The sequence below is a fragment of the Phacochoerus africanus genome, chromosome 3 (genome assembly GCF_016906955.1).
Source record: "Phacochoerus africanus isolate WHEZ1 chromosome 3, ROS_Pafr_v1, whole genome shotgun sequence".
Lineage (NCBI taxonomy): Eukaryota > Metazoa > Chordata > Mammalia > Artiodactyla > Suidae > Phacochoerus > Phacochoerus africanus.
This window is the reverse complement of record NC_062546.1, coordinates 185,186,873-185,201,616: the sequence shown is the minus strand read 5'-3', so window position 1 is coordinate 185,201,616 and position 14,744 is coordinate 185,186,873. Positions and strand designations below refer to the sequence as shown.

General features: G+C 40.6%; 1 pseudogene; it reads right to left on the bottom strand.

Annotated features, from left to right (window-relative positions):
- Positions 1-9,334: 9,334 nt before the first annotated feature.
- On the bottom strand, positions 9,335-9,431 carry LOC125123833 (uncharacterized; annotated as a pseudogene).
- Between the last annotated feature and the right edge of the window lie 5,313 nt (positions 9,432-14,744).

The window sequence follows — 14,744 nt, the reverse complement described above, 5'->3', positions numbered from 1 at the left end:
CAGGGCAGTAGTTGGAGTGTGGATAAGAATGTCTGCAGCTCCAGTTGTCAGCATGCTAATGAAAACCAGAGAGGGGAATATATAAAGGTGGAGATGAGTGATGGCAAAGATAAGAGCCTTTTAACCTAACTTCATTTTCATTATAATTCTTTCTTAAGAAAATTGATTATGATGGCCTCCATCTTATGGATTAAATACACCTAGCAATCCCACAAACATCTTTTATACACTGTTGTGCTCAAGCCCAGAGTCAGCAGTTCAACAAGCAGATAGAATGCAACATAGTTACTGATTTGTATCAGCATAATACTAAGTCTCTTATTCCAAAATAACAGCAGCAAAATAAATACTCTACCACCTTTAGAAAGAGACAGAAGATAAAGGCAAGAAATCAAGATAGAACATTCATACATTTGGCTTTTAATCAAAACTATTTCAGTGGCACAGCACATATTGATGGAAGAGAGGGTGTTGATTGAAGCCCAGGGAAGCAAGCCAGGCAAAGGATCCACTTTCGTGAATAACATGAGTCATTGACAGTGAGCCCAAGTGCTTTTGATGCCTAGGTAGGAAAACAGGGCAGTTTTAGATGGTAATCTTCTCCATCACCAGTGTCATTAAAATTTAAGTGCTAATCTGTATACCTGATAAGATGGATGAGGGACAGAAAGATCCAATTAGATACCATACATGGTGGCCATGCATTGTCTCCAGCATGAATCCTTCCTTCTTATAACAGCATGGTGAATTTCCTCTGGGCAACCACTCCTCCAGAATTGCTTGCAGTTTTGACTGGCCTGTCGTCTTACTGGCAACCAATGATTGGATCTCAATAAGAACAACAAGATTTGTTCTCTTAGGAATTTGAATCTTAAAAGGAGGGATACCAAGGAAGTCTGGAGTTCATCCTGATCCTGAAGAAAGAGTTGATTTGTTCCCCAGTGCTGTTCTGGGCCTCATCCTTTTCTAAGGTCTGAAAGTTCATTTTTTCCTGTGCCTCACAGAAATATCTCATAGCCTTAAGATAAATCCTACTTTACATTTGAGTTTCCCAGAGTCACTTCTGCTGCTTGCAACCCAGAGAAACTTAACAAATAGATCAAATATATTCCCTGTGATCTCACCAGTTGAGAGCTGATAGTAAAGAGAAAATGACTGAGAATCAATAGGTAAATTAATAAATGATTTGGTGAAGTTACTGTGTTCAAATTCAATGTATAGACATCAATTGTATTTTTATATACTAGCAACCAGTAATTAAAAATAAAATTAAAAAGCATATACCATTTATAATAGGATCAAAATATCAAGTAGTTAGAGTAAATGGAATACATTTTTATGTAAATTTATTTGTATGATGAAGTTTATATGAATACATTTTCATATAAATTTATTTATATATTAGCATATATATTATCATAATTATTAATAAATCATTATCATATAATAATTTGTTTATATATATTAAATAAATAAATCCTACATAAGGAGATTGTTATGTAGTCAATTGCTATGACCCCATTAACTTGGGGGGAGCAATAGATTTCTGAAACAGAATCTCAGAGCAATATGGTTGAAGTTCATCTTTTTGCAGATAAAGAAAAAAGCCTAGAAGGGTAAAATTTGAAAGGCCTATTCAAATTAGCCCAGAAAGACCTCTAGTAGACCTCTTCTACCATCAGCTTGCTGGCCTTTGCTGTCAATCTGGGCATCTCAACATTTGGGGCTACAACTGTACTCCTTATCTCTCGGGGCCAATTCTGGCCTTTGTCTGGCTCTGTCACTTTCTCAGAACATTCTAGCAGTGAGGACTCTGTATTCTTTCTCTCTCCCTTTCTTTAATATTCTAATACCCATGAAAAATCAGCAAGCTGAACTCACTGTCTGTGAGATTCTCTGCCTGAATTGGGCAGGCAATTCCACATTAATTTCCAGGGTTGGTAATCTGCAGTTCTTCTGACTCTGAAAGTAGCAGGTCCTTGCTGGGAGACTCACTTGCTACCAAGTGAGTAACTCAAGGGGCCACATTCAAGCAAGAAGCATCTTTTCCAGTGTCTGGTCACAGACATTGTATAAACTCCATTTCTTCTGATTCTCTGGAATAACCAGACTTTAGTAACCAAACTCAGACTAAGAACTGCATTTTCCCTCCCAACCCCCACGTTCCTCTGCTATTTTTTCCTCTCTTCCATGGGTTATTTTTTCCAACTTGGGAGACAAGGAGAATGTGTATCCCAGGTAAAGTGAGGAGGGAAGGGGCGGAGCTATGGCACAGACACATCAAAAGAGCCCTTTGTGCTCAGGGCACATTATTCCTGGAATCCAATCAAGTGCCCCAAAACCCAACCAAGCTTTTCAGACAGCACAGAAACCAGTCATGCAGGCCTCTTGGGCTCTGCTTTTTTAAAGCTTTATAGGGTACACTGAATTATTTGGTTGGGTCTTTTCAACCGTGTGACATTTGGGTTTTCAATGGCCCAAATGGAGTTGATCATTAATTATTTGGACGCTTTAATTAAAAAAAAAAAAAACAACTTCCCTGTGGATTTATGAGGGTCTGCTGGGGGAAAAGGACAAGGGGTCCTTTAGTGCTTCTCTCATTTGAATGAGAGTGAGGGTTGGGAAGGTCTAGACATGGAGGTTATAGAATCATCTTCTAGGAAGGCCTTAAACCCAAGTTAGGGTTTATTTGAGGGAGGAGGGACTTATAATGAAGAAAATAGAAAGGAACACAAGAGAAGAGAATTCTGGAATGTGTCAAATGAATTAGGGGGCAGAGAGTTTAATAAAAATCAATGGTTTAGCAGGGAGCCATTGGGAATTTCGGAATCAATACCTTTGACATGAAAAGCAGTAAGTCTAATGGGTTGGACTGGGGGAAGGGCTGGTCTCTGGAACCTTTGATTAACTGAACCAGAGAGGGTATCCAGGGAAGGGAGTTTGTGAGTGGAATGTTGAATGCTCAGACGGACTGGATCCATGTCTTAAATTTCAAAACAGTGAAGTAGTGAAGGCATAATATCCACCCTCTTCCTTTCCAGGGCATATTTTGAAACCTCAGCCTCTTTTCTAACACCAAGGTGTGTATTTTTTAAGTAATACACACTCTTAATTTCCTGACATCCTGAAAAAGCTTACATGCTCCCAGAGAATTCTGCCCCTGGATGCCTCTCCATAAAGATTCATCTCAAAGACAAGTGATCTTGGGTAGGGTTGGGGAGCCTAGGAAAGGAAATACGGACTTTTCCAGTGACATCAACAGCTCCCATCTGTTCAGCTTCTTGCATCCAGGAGACTCAGGAAAATGAGACTCAGCACATTTAAAAAATACTGATGAAAAGTGCTTATCCTTGACATCACAATGCACAGTGGTGCAATAGGCCAAAAAGCATAGTGATTTGTGCATGCATCTTAGCTGTTTTACTCACTTGGATTTTTTTTTAAAGCCCTTGCTTCTAGTTGAAGTAATTCAATATGAAAATTAAAATCACACACAAAATGGATGTCTCTGATGGCTTTCTTTCTTTAAAATTTTTGAAAGTTGATTTATAATGTTGTGTCACTTCCTGCTGTACAGCAAAGTGATATATATATATATAATGTTTTGTATTTCCTTCTAAGGTGCACAGAATTTTTTCAGGAATTGTTCCTATGGTTTCAGTTGACTGGACAATGCTATTTACCAATTAGAGAAACTGAGGCTAAGGGAACTCAAGCAACATTCCAAAAGTCATGAAATATTAGTGGGCTGGAATTTGAGCCTTCTGGAAAAAGATATTTCTCACAAAAGATGTCATAATCTTATCCACAGGATTATAAAACTAGGATTTCCAGATGCTGCTTCAGGAAGAAATCCAGAGCATGTACAAGTGGGTTATTTGTTTTTACTTACAGCCACTTCCATGCAAAGGTTGTTCTGCATGCATCCGTTTTGGAGAAGAGGAAAAGGAAACCGATCCAAATTTTTGTAGGAAGTCTATCTGGGGTGAAGTGGTGGTGATGCTTACTTTGTCTAAAGTTAAGGGCTGGCAGGGTCAAGAAATACTCTGAGGATAAACCTGGTTCAAGCTGATATTTAAAAATAATATGATGGAATTATGAACTAGGAAGCATGATATGATAGACTTGCTCTACACAAAAGCAAAGGTGAGTTTAACGTCTTCTCCAAGCCTCAGAAGATGAAGTTAAGAGGAAAGTAGCTAAAACTGGGATAAACTATTTAATCCTCCTTTCTTCCATTGGATAGGAAGGTTCTTGAAAATAAGGACCATGTCTGCAATGCTCGCAACAGACTTCTACTGCCAAGCGATATTTGCTGAATGAATGAATGGTCTTCTCAGGTTGAGCTTGAGTCTGGGTTCATGCACTATTCTCTTGGGTATTTGCAACCTTTCTGAGGCATGGTTTCCTCATCTCCTAAATCCTGCTGCTGGAATGCATGGTTCTAAATTTCCTTCTACAGCCCTACCTGTGGCTGGGTAATTCTTTGGCAGCTCTCTCAGTTCGTCAGTTCACCTTCCCACCCCAAATAATCCCTACTTTCCAGCACCTTAATGAATAGGAAAGCCTTTACTCTTGAGTCCATAGTTCCCTTGGAGGAAACTACAGCTCACAACTCTTAACACTTCACTCCCCAAATTCCCACTTGACATTCTTCCTGATACACTTTTTGACTTCCTGCCACTTCCTCCCAGCACCCCCACCCTGGGCCTCCCTACAATCTGCAGCCTCCAAAATTCTCTTTTCTTTAGAGCAATTTCATACTTGCCCAAATACACTTTTCTCTTAAGCAGCTGAGGACAACAAATGGTTGTTTGTCCTCAGACATCCTTGCTGCACCAACTCCTTATTGTGAGTCTCTTTCCAACTCCATGTTGAGTGACATTGTGTTGGTGGTTTAAATCCACCATAGTGGGAGTATTTAACTCAGGAAAATTGGCACATGCTGCAGATAGGGGTTTGTTTCCTGTCAGAGAACCCACTATTACACATTTACTGGCACACTACTGTCTATGCTCCTCCAGCCAGTCTATCACCTGGTTTAGGAAGTTGGTTGAACCCAAATATCCTTTGTCATTAAACTTATAACATACATATTTTTTAATTTCTTATGATTTAGGCTGGATAGAAGGAGCTGAGAAAGGCTCATATAAAATGGTAGCTATATTAGTCAAGGTTCAGCCAGGAAAACAGAACCTATCTGTGCCAGGTAGGTCAAGAAAGGAAACTTAAGCAATTCCCATTGAGGCTCAGTGGAAACGAACCCAAATGTGTCCATGAGAATGAGGGTTTGATTCCTGGCTCTGCTCAGTGGGTTAAGAATCCAGCATTGCCATGAGCTGCTGTGTAGTTCGCAGATTTGGCTTCGATCTGGCATTGCTGTGGTGTAGGCGTAGGCTGGCAGCTGCAGATTTGATTGGACCTCTAGCCTTGGAACTTCCATATGCTGCAGGTGTGGCCATAAAAAGAAAGGAAGAAAGAAGGAAGGAAAGAAAGAAAGAAAGGGAAAAAAAGAGAAAGAAAAACGTGTGAGGCAAACCTGACAGGAACCCACTTCTGTCTCTGGTGCTGGTGCAACAAAATAAGGTGTCATCAAACTATATGAATTCAGATTGTAGAGGAAGAGGCTTCCCAGTGGTTGTGGAACTACTGAAGAGACAAAGCTACTGCTGGAATGCCTCCTAACGCAAGGAGCAGAGGGAGTGCCTAAGCTTTTGCCTTTCTCCAGTGTTGTGCTGAAGCTTCCCATTGGCTGAACTTAATCAGAAGCCAGTTGGACTGGGAGTTTGGGAAATACATCTGACAGGGATCAGCTCCTCTGATGCAGAACAGGACAGAGCAGGCCTGGTAGTGAATCTGATACCACACTATCCTAATAACTGGTCATATTCCATATAATAATATTCCTGAAGGGACAACAATTACCTTCAAGGCTGTAGTCAGTCACCTTGATTTCCTAGAGTTCCACAGTCAAGCCTCACTCTACAAACCCAAATAATTTCCTTGAGTCTGGGTCTCCAAGCCATTCTACAGTGAAGACTGATTAAGTTGCAAAAACTCATTGGAAGATACTGGCAACTTTGACATGGTTTCTTCTTCTTCTTCTTTTTCTTCCTTTTTTCTGTCTTTTTAGGGCCATACCCTCGGCATATGGAGATTCCCATCTAGGAGTCAAATAGAAACTGTAGCTGCTGGCCTACACCATGGCCACAGATCAGATCCAAGCCATGTCTGTGACCTACACCACAGTTCATGGAAATGCCAGATCCTGAACCCACTGAGCAAAGCTCAGTGATTGAACTTGCATCCTCATGGGTCCTAGTCAGATTTGTTTCCATTGAGCCATGAAGAGAACTTGACATGGCTTCTTAAAGCTGATTGTAAGAACCAGGGACCAACACATTTTGTAGAAAGATGGAAGATTTCCCCTCCTTTAGTCATGGGGCATAAGTGGTAATGACTAGAGACATTATTTCTTTTTCTTCTATTCCCTTTATTTATTTGTTTATTATTTTCTAAAAATCAGGTACTGTACTAGATGGTGAGGTTACAGAGATGGTCTCGAACTTGTCCTCAAGGAGCTGACAGTATGGATGGTAAGCAGAGGGCATGGGCAATGCAGGGTTCACAGGCTAATCCTAAGGAAATAAAAACTGCTGCTTCTTGGCCTGTTTTCACCTGGGATGGACTCAGGGGCAGAGCAGCTTGGCTGGGATTCTTCCAACACTCCAATGTCCCCCAACACTTGGACACTTTGGGGGTTAATCCCTTTCGTACTCATATAAGGCTCACCTCACCCTGAGGATAGGACTGCAATGACATTTCAGGAAGTATACTCCTCACTTGCCTCTCTGGTAATTTTCCATGAGGGGGATAATTTCAGCCTCTTGTATCTTGAGTTGACAGAGACTCTAACTCTTGGGTCTTATCGGCTCCACAAATGTCAGGGGATTTCTGCCCTGTCTTGTGACATTCTAAGCCTAGATTGGGCTGGTCTTAGGGATGTGTTGGGAGAACTGTGTCCATGCCCTGGTGTGTTCCTGCTAATGACACACTCTGAGAATTGTGCCCCCAGGTTGTGTTTGTCATTACAGCTTGTCAAGGGATGCAGAACTGCCCAGTGTTTCCCACTCAACTCAGACCTCCTGTCTGTGCCTTCTTAGAGGGTCGGACACAGGGAGCAAGAAGTGAAGAGGGGAGATTGTGAGAGAGTGTGGGTAGAATGTGGTGAAGGTTCTGCAAGAAGCATGGGGAGGACTCGGGGGAGGGAGAGAGGAGGATGAGGGGAGGGAGAAGGGAAGAGAGAGCAAGGGAAAGGGGGAGAGGAAAGGAAAAGAATTGGGAGTGTGAGAGCGAGAGGGAGATGCTATTTTGAGCTGCCACAAGTGGCAGTGGCAATATGTAAAGAGGGTTCAGAGGAAGGTCTTTGTATCTCTGGGTTTTCTGGGGAAGACACTCATGCTATTTCTTTAAAGAAACTTAGAGGAAAAACCCATGTCATTCAATTTTGTACTTTGGAAATGCTTTGACATTGTGGAGGTGGATTCCAACAGACCCAGCTATATTCAGGTTACAAAAGGCTTATATTTCAGCAGTTTCATTGAATTGCCTGATGTTTGAATTATGATTAACAATGAGCTCCTACAGAAGCAGAATGAATGCAACCATAGACTGAAACCTGGTGCAACTTGGGAACAGATGTGTTGGTGGCTTCCTTCCCTCACGTGCTCCATCAAGTCACCCATCAACTGCTCGTCAGTTTTCTCATTTTCATGAGATGATCATCACCTTCCTGGCCAACTTACCCAGAGGACTGTTGTGAGGCTCTCTTGAACTCAGCCAAGTAGAAGCACTTTATAAATTGGAATGTTATGGCAGCCATGCAAGGAAATATTATTTAAGTGACATTTCTTGGTAGGGTTCAGCTTACTAATGCCACCCTAGTAGATGAAATGGTCCCAACTCATTTCTTTTTATTTTTCCTTTTACTAAAATGGAAACAAAACCCTCAGGGCTTATAATTGAAGATTGCCAAGAGGTGCGTCTAACTTAGAGATGCTTACAAAAATTCCATTCAGTTTGGTTTACATTGTGTACAGTATGAAGGGGGAAATCATAAATGTTTCTCCAGAAGGAAGTGTGTGACCCAGGCCTTGTGGGTTAGAACCTTGAAGGGCTGTAGGCTTTAGTGGCCATGGCCCATTCCAAATGTCAATGGGAGAAGGGTATCACTTCTCAGGGTTGCAAGGGCGTTGCTGAGTGTTTGTGGGTATGTGTGCCTCCATGTGTGCTAGTGCATTTAGAGGATGTGGTGGTGGCTTAGAGCAGGTAGTTTTCCAGACTTTTGAGAAAGAGAAGAGTTTTCCTTGGCTTCATTGCCAGCTGCTTTATCTGTTTTCATTTTAAAGAAGTGTTTCCAAAACATCATTTCCTGAATTCTTTTGGCTGCAGCCAGGTATGAGATTCCCAGTTGCAAGTCCAGGGAGAAGGTGAGCTGCCAGGGAGAAGTTTATAATAGGGCGGGTTGCTGGAGGAATGCCAATTGTCCTCTCGCCAGAAGTAGAAAGCCAGCCAGCCATAAAGACCCTCCATGGGAAAAGTTCTCCCTCCTGCACTGCCTGGAAATTCATGTCTAAGAACGTTAGTTTGAATAATCATACTGAGTTCTTGTAATTGAGGGGATCCTGTGCTTAAAGTCTAACAGAGTAAGACAAGTTGAGTGAATCCTTTTGTAGGAAGGAGTTTGATTAACCCCCTTTATAACATCTTCCTGCACTTAGTGTCCATTGTGTTTTATCTTGATCAGTTTTTAGTGCACTTACTGCCACTTGGGTAAACACTTTACCTACCCTGCCAAAATTTGAGCTCTGGGCTCATGTCAAATTTATCTATAAACTCTCCCATATGCAACATGGTACCTAGTACACTGAAGGTGCTGAATAAATGCTGGCTGTGTGAATGACCAAAGTATGCAAAACTACAGTGATTAACAAGGTTTTTATTGAAGATTCATTCATTCCACAAATATTTCTTGAGCACCTTGTATATGCCAATACCTCTTACAGGCAATGGGAAGAGACTGAGAACAAATCATATGTAAAGATAATAGCAGTGATCCTAATGTTAACTTTTCCCACCTGCTTTTTTATATCCTCAGTTGCTGAGAACTCCTTGGCTATGCTCAGGTCCGGGTCTTGTAATTACCTTATTCCTGGCCAACCCTAGGTTTTGGGACTTATCTCCTTGGCCTTCAGTAAGGACTTTAAATGTCCCAAGGCTGAGTAAACTGAGTACATATTTCTCCCAGTGCTTCTATCTCTCAACACTATCTCCTAAATGCTCAGAAATGGAATTTTTACCAAATTGCCTTGCTATTAAACTGGTAAGAACAGATACTATGTTTGCTCTTAGCTAAAAGGCTGAGAAGCAATCCCAGTTTCCTAGCTACCAAAGCTTAAATGCTTGCATTGCAGCCTAGTTCTCTCTGAACCAGATGAATCACGAATAATGGAAAGCTGCCTTAAAGGAAAAGGGAAGTTGCTAAAGAATCCTGGGGTGGGGGGGTATATGTGAAGATAGGAGGGGAAAAAGTAGAGTTATTCTGTACAGAAGAGCATCAGAGAGGCTTACGGTACCAGCAGCAGGATCCTCTACATCTCCTGGAATGGCTCAAGTATTCTTCATATTTCATCAATGGTGAGCCCTGAGGAGTATGAGCATGGCAGATGATGTCAGTTCTTGCTTTCTTAGACTTGCAGAAGTGGGTGGGCCCATGATGTTCAAACTCTTCCAAGTTCAGATAGAGGATAAACACTACCTGAGATCACATGCCCTAGTGACATAGCAAAAGTTTTATCTTTTAGAATTGAAGTGGGGAAAATTTACCCTTGTTTCTAATTCTAAATGAAATAAGCAATTCTCCACAGTCATGAGGAGTACCATCCTAGGTTATATTGGAAACCATGCTGGATAAATAACACCTGAAGGACCCAGGCAGCCATGGTCTATGGAAGATGTGGTAAAGGAAAACATAGGAGATGACATCAAGCTTTAAAACCTGGCACAAGGAAAGGGGTTACGTATTTTTCTTGTGTGGCCCCAGGGGACTGAGATGGGCTCCACTGGTACAAGTTATGGAGAGGTAATTTTTTTCTCAGCTCAAGGAAACCTGTAATAGAGATGCTTAACAGTGAAGCAGTCTCAAAACCAATGAGCTCCCTGCTATTAGACATTCTCCAGGATAGGCTAGATGGAAACCTGGTGGGTTATAGAGGTGGTTTCTATTTGCAATGTCAGGAAGAGCGCTGCACTGCTCTGACCTTTTAGAATTTGAGAACCGTGGTTCCTGCATTTCTATCTCTGACAATTGTTCTGGTCAGTAGGCATCAGTGTAACTCTTTTTTTTTTTTATCCCCATCAAGATGTCAGAGGAGCACCAGGGCTCCTTTCTAACTTCTGTCCTCCAGGGTCTAAAATTGCTGAGTGTAACCTAATGGATACAGATTACAAGGAGGCCCAGGTCAATGATGGCAGCTCCTGGACACTGCACTAGGAAGCAGTTTGAAACAGCAGGAAAAGTTCTAATCATTTAGCCATGTCTTCCAGGGCTGGCAGCCTGCTAGATGCATACTTGCTATCTCTGATCATCTCAGTTCTTTTTCTCCATGCATATCCTAAACAGCAGCCTTTTTGGTCTAATTTTCCTTTTGCTGTAATTCCTACCAGTCTTCCTTTTCTCCTTCTTTCTCTCCTAATGGTTCTAGACTATGGCTCCCATGCTAGTCTATGAATAGGTCTTTCCAAGACCATTAGTTTATAAAAAATGGAATGTTGGGCTTAAGAGGTAAGCTAGAGGCTTCCAAGTAGTCCATACTTTCCTTTTCCCTTCCTTTCTTCAAGTGGCTGGATGGAAGCTGAAATTCCAAGAGTATGGGGGCCTGGGTGGGGCAGCCGAGAAGGAAGGAGAACTCAGGGTCTTACCCCTGGGTAGAGAAGGGAGCTGTGAGGGCTGGGAGTCTGCAGATCTGAGGACTATTCCAGTTGGAAGAGGCCTTGGGGATCTAGTCTGACTTTTATCCATCAAGTTGGGGAACCAAAGACCCAGGGTGGGGGGATAGATTTGATCAAAGTCACAGGTGAGAAACTCACACTCCCACCTTTGCCTAGTTTGCCTTTAATAGTCCTTGAAGTTTTCTGTCCAGGGCTCTTCCAGGGTGGTAGCAAATTTCCTCAAGTTGGAAAATCTGCATAGATGATGGTAACTACAGTTTTGCAGAAACAAAGAGATCATCATAGAGCTGTACGTCAGCCACTGAAACCGAGTCAAGGCTTATCAAGGCCCCTCTATGGTTTGCATATGTTGGAAATAAAAGAAATAGTTATTTATTATTTAGTAGGAAACATAGGAAACACAGAAGGATGATCTTGGGTTTCTATTGCTGGATGGATCTTATATTACACATCTTCTCTGGCCCTTATCTTCAATTTTTTGCCCATGGAATTCCTAGCAGAAGATAGGCACCCTCCAAATGCTTGCAGAGTGTAGGGTGGAGAGAGGCAATTATATATATATATATATATACACACACACACACACACACACATATATATGTATATATGTATATATATATATATCCATATATATAGAGAGAAAAAGAGAGAGAGAGTTCCAAAAGACATTGCCTACTATTGTATGAATTCACTGTACATTTCATAATAGGATTTACCAGACAAGTAACAAATGTTGCAATGTTTTACTCCCCATTCCAAGGGCTCAGTGGAATAGCAGCAAGGTGTCCTTGCTTGTCTAGGGCTCAGGTTGTCCTGTATAATGTATCACTGCTGAGCATCACAGAGGCTTGAAATGGTCTTGTAATCCCTTTCTCCTTTGGGGCAGGTTGTCAATGTATTTTTTTTTCAACACTTTCAAAATCACAATTGTTTATAGTAACTGGAGATGGCAGAACCTGGCTGAAGTGGGAAGGCTGAGTTTTATCTAACCTCTAATTTAGTTCTTCTCTTAAGTTTGTCCAAGTTCCTGAGACGCCTTTCTTCTGTAAGTTAAACCATTGTTTGTCAAGGGAAATATAAATTAAGAGCTCTGTTTTCTGAGTTAAATGGAAACTTGGGCTAAGGAAGCAGATTCTTGCTGTGCTCCTCAGATCTCCAATATAATAGAGGAATTGGAGTCAGTGTGGGAAGTAGATTTGATGAATTCTAGAGGAATCCCAAACTCAAAGAATGTGGGAGTCATGAGGAGCCAGAAACCCAGCCTAAATTTGACTCATCAGAGCTCTTAATAATCAGGTCGGAAATTCCATGGCATTATTGAAAGTGGAAAATCTCTTTCCTTTTAGACAAAATGGATTCTTAAAACATCCACATTCTCTATGAACTCCTGGATGGATGAGCCAAATGCCATGCCCAGACCAAGCACAGTGCCGCCTTGGTCATCCCCAGGTTTATTGTAAAAAGAAAGCTAAACTTCTAGTACTACACAAGCTGTCCAATTATGGATCTCTGGATTGTATGATTTGGAAGACACACATTTAAGGGAAGAACTCTGGCCAACACTGAATCTGTAAAATTGATATACAGCCAATGAGAAGTAATACAAACCTCTTTCAACTTCTCTTTGCAGGGTTAGAAATCAGAATCAGGGGCATTGAGTCTTGATTGTGATAAATGAAGACAATTGGAAATCATGTGCTTTTCTGGACACTCACAAGGCACTAAATTTCATCTTTTAGCACCTCCCCAATCTGATGACTCAGGCATCAAGCCAGCATTTCCCATAGTTATCTTCATATACATCAGAAAACGTTAAGGATAGATGATGAGCAAGGCTAATACAAAGTTGAAAAAACAACACTATTCAGTTAAATTATGAAGAGATAATTTACCTGTAAATCCCTCTGGGAGAGTATTTCTCCAAAGAGGTCAGGAAGCAGCCACTAATTTAAAAAACACTCTGGGTATATGTATAACTGAATCCTTTTGTTGTACAGCAGAAATTATCACAATATTGTAAATCAACTATACTTCAATAAAACTTTAACAAATGAAAAAATGTGTATCCCAATGTGTAGCACTATTTACAATAGGCAAGACATGGAAGAAACCTAAATATTGATCCACAGAGGATTGGATAAAGATGTGGTACATATATACAATGGAATATTACTCAGCTATAAATAAAGAATGAAATAATGCCATTTGCAGCAACATGGAGGGATGGCCAGAAATTATTGTACTAAATAAATAAGTCAGACAGAGAAAAACAAATTTTTTTTTGATATCACCACTATTTATTTTTTATTTTTATTTTTACATATTTTTAAATTTTATTTTTTTATTATTTCTCCAGTACAGTTTTTTTTCCTACTGTACAGCCTGGTGACCCAGTTACACATACCTGTACACATTCTATTTTCTCACATTATCATGCTCCATCATAAATGACTAGACATAGTTCCCAGTGCCACACAGCAGGATCTCATTGCTAATCCATTCCGAAGGTAATAGTTTGTATCCATTCACCCCAAGTTCCCAATCCACCCCACTCCCCCCACTCTCCCTTGGCAACCATGAGTCTATTCTCCAAGTCCATGATTTCCTTGAGAAAAACAAATTTAACATATGATATCATTAATACATGGAATCTACTAAAGAATGATGATACAATAGGAATTACAAAATAGGAACAGACTCAAAGATTTTGAAATGAAGCTCATGTTTACCAAAGGGGAAATGTGTGGGGCAGGGATAAATTATGGGGCTGGGATTGATATATACTCACTACTATATATAAAATAGATAACAAACAAGGACCTACTGTAGAACACAGGGTAACTTAATCAATACTTTGTAGTAACCTATTTGGGGAAAACATCTGAAAAGGAATGGATATATGTATATGTATGTTTTTACTTTGCTGTACTCCTAAAACTAACATAACTTTGTAAGTTGACTACACTCCAATAAAATTTATTTTAAAAAGAAAAACGTACTGGGGGTTAAAATCATATTCTAGGTCTCTACTTCCAAAACCACTGAAGTAGATTTTTGGGAATCTACATTTTTTAAAAAAAATTTACAGCTGCACCCAGGGCATATGGAAGTTTCCAGGCCAGGGACTGAATCTGAGCTACAGCTGCTACCTATACTGCAGTTACAGCAATGTCAGATGATTTAACTCACTATGCCAGGCTGTGGATTGTACCCACACCTCCTCAGTAACCTGAGCTGCTGCAATTGAATTCCTAATCCACTGTGCCATGGCAGGAATTCTAGGCATCTGCATTTTAAACAAAAAAAAATTGTCATAGTCTGAATGGATGGTAAACTTTGCACATATGTGCCCTAGAATTTTTAATCCATCAGATGCTGTTGTGATTAACAACTATAATTCATATTCAGAAGAGTGCTGAATTGATAGAGCTTTGAGTTTGAGGTATTCTCTCAGTAGATCATAAAATAATGATTTATGAAATTTCTTGGTTTTATAAAAAAAAGTTGTGATCTATGCTCTAGAGCAAATAAGGGCTTTATGTGCAAGTTACAGGTAACAGAGTTTTTTGGGATCCTAGCTGGATTCATAAGAGTAGGAGTTTATTGCAGGTCTCCCATGCGCCAAACACAGAGCTTCCCAGAATCATCCAGCTATTGGGAGGGCCTGGGTTCTAGTGCAAGTCTTTAGACTTCAAGTTCAACTTCTTCTTTCCAACCGCTATCCAGGAATGTTG